The sequence below is a fragment of the Orcinus orca genome, chromosome 4 (assembly GCF_937001465.1).
Source record: "Orcinus orca chromosome 4, mOrcOrc1.1, whole genome shotgun sequence".
Classification (NCBI taxonomy): Eukaryota; Metazoa; Chordata; class Mammalia; order Artiodactyla; family Delphinidae; genus Orcinus; species Orcinus orca.
The window spans coordinates 88,402,775-88,410,592 of record NC_064562.1 but is presented as its reverse complement, the minus strand read 5'-3'; positions in this window follow the sequence as shown (position 1 = coordinate 88,410,592).

Sequence of the window (7,818 nt, the reverse complement as noted above, 5' to 3'; positions counted from 1 at the left end):
GTAGTGACGGCTATTGGGAAGAAAAATAAAGTGGCAGGAAGAGGACCAAGTGGGTTGGGGGTGAGGGATGCAGGAGGGTGGCTACTTGGGTAGGATGGCCAGGGGACAGGTGAGCAGAGCCTGGAATGACGGAGTAAGCCACACAAACAGCAGAGGCAGAGAGTTCCAGGCTCTTGGAACCTCGTGAGCTTGACGTGATCAGGAAAGCCAGTGGGACTGGAAAGTGACGGGCTAGGGGCAGAGGGGCCAGAGGTGAGATTGGAGACGGATTCAGGAGCTAGATCACGCAGGACCTGAATATATTGTTAAAAGAGTGACAGGGAGACAGTGATGGATTTTGAATCAGGAAGAGATTATTTGATTTTCATTTTATACCTTCATTATAGTGCCATGTGGAGGATGGCTTGTAGGAGGACAAGGGTAGTAGAAGCTGGGAGACATTAGGAACGACTGCACTGGTCTAGGAGAGAGATGACATGGCTTGACTGGGGCCCCATGGAAGGAGTGAAAAATGGTCAGATTCTGAATATAATTTAAAAGTAGAATTGATGAACTGACTGCGGCAGTGTGAGAGAAAAAGAGAAATCAAAGATTTCCCCTGTCAGGGGTAGGTACAAGTGGGGAGGGATGCCAAAACAAAATCAAATATTAAATTTGGTTTGCCTGTTAGATATCTAAGTAAAATGTTGAATAAGCATTTGGACAGGGGAGAGTTCCATGCTGGAGATCTAATTTGGGGCACGTAGATGTGATTTAAATCCATAAAACAAACATCGTATCTAGAGCTGTGCTTTCCAGTATGCTAGCTACTAGTAGCCACAGCGGCAATTGAGCACTTAGAATGTAGCTAGGGAACCAAGGAACTGAATTTTTTTTTTTTTGCGGTATGCAGGCTTCTCACTGTTGTGGCCTCTCCCGTTGCGGAGCACAGGCTCCGGACGCGCAGGCTCAGCGGCCATGGCTCACGGGCCCAGCCGCTCCGCGGCATGTGGAATCTTCCCGGACCGGGGCACGAACCCGTGTCCCCTGCATCGGTAGGCGGACTCTCAACCACTGCACCACCAGGGAAGCCCAAGGAACTGAATTTTATTTAGTATTAATTAATTTAAATGTAAAAATAAACACTTGATTCAGTTATTGGAAAACTTTTAAGTATGTTCAGAAAAACTTAGCAATAATTTTTAACTGTAAATTTTATAAAATCGGGCATTTCCTATGAAGTGGAGACCAGACATTTTTTATGAAAGTGTAGCATCTGAATTAAGATGTACTATAAATGTAAAATACATACCATATTTCAAAGACTTGGTACAAAAATATAAAATAACTGAACAGTTTTAATATTGATTACATGCTGAAATGATAATACTTTGATATACTGACATAATAAATGTCACGAAAATTAATTTCACCTGTTTCTTTGTGCTTTTTTAACAATGTGGCTACTAGAAAATTAAAAATTACATATGTGCCTTGCATTTGCTTTCTATTGACTAGGAGAGAGTGTAATAAAAAAGAAATGTCCGGGGATTGAACCCTTGGAAATAGTTTATGACTTAGAGGTTCTGGAGAGAGGGATAATCCTTTGAAAAAGCCTCAAAAAGAAGTAGCCTCAAAGGGAGACCAACCAGGAGAGTGAAGTGTTCTACAAACCAAGTGAAAAAAAATGTGTTAGGAAAGAGAGAGCAAGCGACTGTATGAGAGGCTGCTGAGAGGTTGTTAGGTACAATGTAGACTGAGAATTGGCAGTTGGATTTAGCAACATGGAGACTGTTAGTGAACTTGATGGTTTCTGTGTGTGTGTGTGTGTGTGTGTGTGTGTGTGTGTGTGTGTGGGTGGGTGTAGGGGGGCACAAAAAGCTGACTGGAGTAGATTATTTAAAAATCAACTATAGACTACTCCTTCAAGAAATTTTGATTTGCAGAGAAGCAAAATAATTGAGATGTTGGGGAATGGGGGCTCAAGGAAGGATTTTTTTAATTTAATGGGAAATATATTTTTATAACAGCTATTTGTTTGTTATTCTCTATTGAGCTTTTGACCTAAATAAATCATCTTGTAAATATCTATTAGCTAGCAGGATAATTCTAATTTTATTTAATCAAAGTTGAGGAATGCTAAAAATTTTAAATGAGTACCCGTGTTTTGCTCGGCTCACAGAATCATTGTGAACAAAAAGGTCTAGGGGTTACCAAAATCTGTGTTTAGGGTTACTAAAATGACTAACATAATGGACTGTACACAGTTCCCTAAAATATAATACGTGACATCATCTGTGTTGCAGTAGAAGTGTGTGGAATTCTCTAACTTTGGAATAGAACACAAATGCCGAACTTGTATTAAATTTTGGTCATCATGTCTTATCTTAATTTCCATAGTACTTACTGTAGGTTCTGGCTCATAGTAAGTGTTAGTATAACTGAATGAATGAGTAAAGATAATCTCAATATCCTGAAATATTAAAGGGACCAGCAATACCCGAGAATTCACCAACAGATGGCCCCATGCTGTTTCCTATATGAGTTTATGTAGAGACAGTGTTAATACGACATTCAATTCTTAATCTCAAGTTCTGGTTAAGGGGGAAAAATGAAGTCCCTGGGGAATGTATTTTGCTCTTTCAAATTTTATAATTGAATTATTAAAACATGTTCATATGTATTTATTTATTACAAATGTCTATGTTCCTACTCTAACTTAGACACTTTCCTTAGGTCAGACCTTGAAAGAAAAGGAAATAAGATTGATTTGTAGATAAGAGAAAGAAAACATCCACAGGCTATCACTATTAAAATGTTTGTGAATGCTAAGAAGTCAAGCTGCTAATTTATTCCCCCTCAGAGATGAATATCCTTCAATGGCAGTGAAACCCAGGATGTTTTGTAGACTTTGGGAGCACTGGCACGATGCTTTAGAGAGCAGATGTTGCATTTTGCATTCCCAGTGTGTTCAGACTGAAAGTGACAAGGACTAAACACACAGTGTGCTTTAAAAACAAAACAAAATGAAACAACTCCTAACCCCATACGGTCTGCACATCCAAAGTGTAAAATATTCATCTGAGTGCCATATGTAAACAGCGCTCCCGTCATGACCCACAATTATTTTGATTTTCTGTAGAATTGCTTGTAATTTTCATAATTCCCTATGCCTATTCCTTCGCCTGCAGATCTGAGAAGTGAATGGATGTGTCCTAAGACAATAGTGTTGTGAAAAGCCAAGCCTGGAAGCTTGGTGTCCTGCTCACACACAAGACAGATGGGACAGCAGCACAGCATGGATGATCTCACAGTGTTAGGTCACTTACTTAAAATTTGAGAAGAGTGGCTACTTCCACAATTACTTTTTCGTGAAGAAATCTCTATCTCAGATGTGCATACGTCCTTGCAGATAAATGCAATGGGTCAAAGGTAAGAAAGTGGGTACTTTCAGAGTGACTGGGTTCTGCTGTAAGTGGAGCAGGACAGCAGATGCCCGCAATGCCCAGCACCGCCAGCCCCCTCTCCCCCGGGAGCCTGCTGGCTGAGGTTTCAGGAAGGGCCAAGCAGGGCTAGTCTGGGCCTCCCTGGAATATCAGTAAGAACCACCCAGGTGCTGGTATGTCTAAAATGGCCAATACTTTGCCAGGAGGGTTATCACTGTGTTTCTCGATAATAGCACCACTATGAACTTAAAAATATATGCACATGAATTACTAACTATTTAAATGACACATCAATTATTCTCCCTGTGTTTTCTTCCATCTGAGCATGCTCCTCAGTTGCCTTTGTGGGTTTCTTCCGTCTTTAAATAGAGGCTCATCCCAGGGCTTTGTAACTCACTCTCTGACTCAATTACCACCCAGAGGATGAGGATTCCAGATCTCTCCCAAGCTCCTGATTCCTCTCTCCACCTGCTGAACCTCTCTTCTTGAATGTTCCCTCAGTATCTCAAAGACAACTTGTAGGGAAACAAAAAAACCTCATTATTCTCTTCCTAAACCTACTGCCCTTCTGCATTCACCTCTGTGTATGTCTCAGTTTTTCAGTATAATACTTGATATTTTAAAAAAGAACATGCGTTGGGCTTCCCTGGTGGCGCAGTGGTTGAGAGTCCGCCTGCCGATGCAGGGGACACGGGTTCATGCCCCGGTCCGGGAAGATCCCACATGCCGCGGAGCGGCTGGGCCTGTGAGCCATGGCCGCTGAGCCTGCGCGTCTGGAGCCTGTGCTCCGCAATGGGAGAGGCCACAGCAGTGAGAGGCCCGCTTACTGCAAAAAAAAAAAAAAAAAAGGACATGAGTTATGTAAGTTATGAAGCATAATTATAAAATACATATTCATGAAGCTTAGCTTAGGAATTAACACATTAACCAATAGTGTTGCATCTGTGTAGGACTTCACGGTCCCAACTTCTTGACTCCTTCTTATAGTGTATTCATTTCCTATTGCTGCTGTAACAAATTACCACAAATTTAGTAGCTCAAAACAACTTAAAAAAAGTCTTGCAGTTGTGAAGATCAGAAGTGTAAAATGGATCAGCAGGGCTGCATTCCTTCTGGGGGCTCTAGGGGAAAAGCTGTTCCCTTGCCTTTTCCAGCTTCCAGAGGCTGCCTGCATTCCTCGTCTCATTGCCCCTTCTTGCATCTGCAAAGCCAGCAGAAATCTTTCTCTCTCTCCCTTCTATATGGTGTCTGAGATCACACAAAGGATCAGATTCTCAAATCAGACTCATATGAATCCGAAATCTCATCCACTGTTAAGCTTTACTGATAATTTAAAGGATACAGGTAACTTTGAAGCATAGGTGAAGCAGCGGGAGGTCTGAGACCATTAACATCGTTCTTCACATCCTTTCTTACCACATTGGATGCACCCTGGGCCCAGATTAATATAAGAAGTCTCTAAGCAGTGTGTGAGATTCACATCACTTATACAGGGGGAGGTCATTTTGAAAATAAGATGCCTCCATCTATGCCCCACCAATCCACAGATCTCAAGTCTCTTTACCATGATCAATTCTAGACAACAGATATATCCTGCTAAAAAGCAGGATAAGGACCTTTCCATTCACAAATGCCATTAATTCTTTTGCCAAGGTGTCTGTCATGAGTATGTTTACAAGGAGATTTAGACCCTGTTCCTTTTTTCCTGGAGTCATTTCTCCCCATTCCCCAACTGGAGAGACTGAATTACAGACCTGCTGCATAACCATTTATTTCCTGGTGTCTTTGATTAATACGTATGGTGTGAGGTAAAAAATCCAATGTAATTTTTTTCCTATATGGATAATCAGTTGTCCCAGTAACATTTATTGAATTTCATGAAAAAATTTTTATAGACTATAGTCTATATAATATTCAGTCTTTGAAATATGTAATGTTCAGAGATGAGTTTTGAATTAGTATGTGGTTGAGTTTTGAAATATTTTATATGTATTGAGGAAGATGGTGTAATTTTTTTTAATATTGTGTTTTCTTTAACTTTTAAAGATAGGTTTTTTTTAACTGCCTAGTAAATCAAACTGATTGTATATTTTTCAAGTTGTCACTTTCCAGATTTTCACAAAGATTTATTATATTTTTGACTTCTGAATAATTGAGATAGATGTGTTGAAATCTAATATGTTATATGTCAATATTCTTCTGTGGTCCTATTGATTTTTTTTCTAGGTACATGAAGGTTTCATTATTGAGTGCATACAAGTTTAGAATTATTCTATATCCTTGGTGAATTTATCAAAATAGAGTGACCATCCCATTCCCTATTAATGCCTTCATCTCTAAGTTTACTTTGTCTGCTATTACTATAACCTTACCAGCTTTATAAAGTTAATATTTGCCTCGCCTTTAAAAAAAAATCTTTTTACTTTCAACATTTGTAAGTCCTTGTTTTAAGTGCGTCTCTTGTAAAGAGACTATAATTAGTTGTCTTCCAGTCAAAAAAATCTTCAGTTGTTTTATTTAATTTACATTTATTGTGATTACTGACATATAGGAACTCATTTCTATCATTAATTTTTTTCTCCTTTTCTTTTAAAAGTTGATTGTGTTTGTGTTTATCATTGTTTCTTATTTCCTTTCTTCCACCTACTGGATTGAATGTATGGATGCTATTCCTATTCTTCCATCAGTACATTTGAAACATCGTTATTCATATTTTACAAGTATGAATAAGTAAGTAAGTTCATGTCTTGGACCCACCTCCTGAACAAAAAATTACTTTAGAACATTTTAATTTCAGTCACTCAATTTTTCTTTTTCTGGAGATGTTATTTTCCTCAGTTCTTGAAATATAGTTTGTTGGCTATACAACTTTAGACTGATAGTCATTTCTCTCAGTGTCTTTGAGATTTTATGTTACTGTCTTTTGACTTCTACTATTGCTATGAGATGTTGGCTATATTCTAATTGTCATTTCTTTGTAGGTAATTTGTCTTTTCTCACTGCCTGCTTTTAAGCTCATCTCTTTTTCTTTGGTGTTCTGCAGCACTATGACTATGTGAGTAGGTGTGAATTTCTTTTTATTATTCTGCTTGGTACAGGTTGTGCTTTCAATATATGTGGACTTGCATCTTTCATCATCTTTCTGGAAAATTCTCAGCCTTTATATCTTTAAATATTGCCTCTCCTTCATTATTTCTAGGTTTTTTTTTTAATTCCAGAACTCAAAATAGGTGCATGTGAGACCTCTTGTTCTATTTTTAATATCTCTTAATCCTTTGTTCATATTATCATTTCATATCCCTCTTCTGCTACATTCTGGAAAATGTTTTAAAATATATCTTCCAGTTTACCAGTTCTCTCTCTCTTTACCTGTGTCTAATCTATTGTTTCACCCATGTATTATGTTTTATATTATAATAATTTTTACTTTGAAAAAATTATATTTGGTTATTTGTTTACCTGTTAATTTTAATATGCTTGTCTCTTCTTGACTGCTTATTTTTAATTCCACCTTTCTTTTTTAAAATCCAACATATACATTTAAAAAATATTCTGTATCAGATAATTCCAAGTTCTGAAGTATTAGGGGGTCTAAATCTATATTTTGTGGTATCTGCTGACTCTCACTTACGGCATTTTCCCTCCTAAGTGTGTTTTTTGTCTTTATGGTGAGGTCATATTTGCTTGAAGATACATTTTTTTTCTGAGAGGATATTCATTTGCCAGGGGATCTAAAATACCTGTGGCAATTTTAGCCTCCATCTAGTTTTTCCCAACCTAATGTGAGGGCTTGCAGTTCAGCTCTCTAGCCTTGCTACTAGTCCAAGGCTTGGACTCACCAAGACAGGACTTGATGGCAAGATTTGCATGTGTTCCTGCTACAGTTTTCTTTCTTTTTTTCTCTCAAAAATTCTCCCTCATCTTGAGATCCCAGTAATGCTTTGAAAATTATGTTTTATGCATGATCTTCTTGGTTTATAGTGTAGGACCTGGCAGAGCATCTAGACATGGACTTGTATTTGCTCTCTAGTGGAAATGCCACTAAAATAGACCTGGCTGTTACCCTAAATATACTTTCAAACATATCTCCCTCAGTTTTTCCAGGTCTGGCCTGAGTAATTTCTCTTGGGTTACTCAGAACCTCCCACCCAGTCTCTGTTTCTCCAACTCCATACCTTCTACTGTAGCCCCTACAGAATCACTAGATTTAGTGCCTAGAGTGACCTGTTAAAAATGTGAATCTCATAGACGCCTTTTCCCTGATAAACATCATTTAATGGCTTCCCAGCATGTTCTGAATAAAATGAAAATTCCTTATCCTTGTACACCTGTCTCCATCTCTCTCTCCAGCTTCTCAGATGCCCCTTTACCCCTTGCTCCTCCATGACCAAGC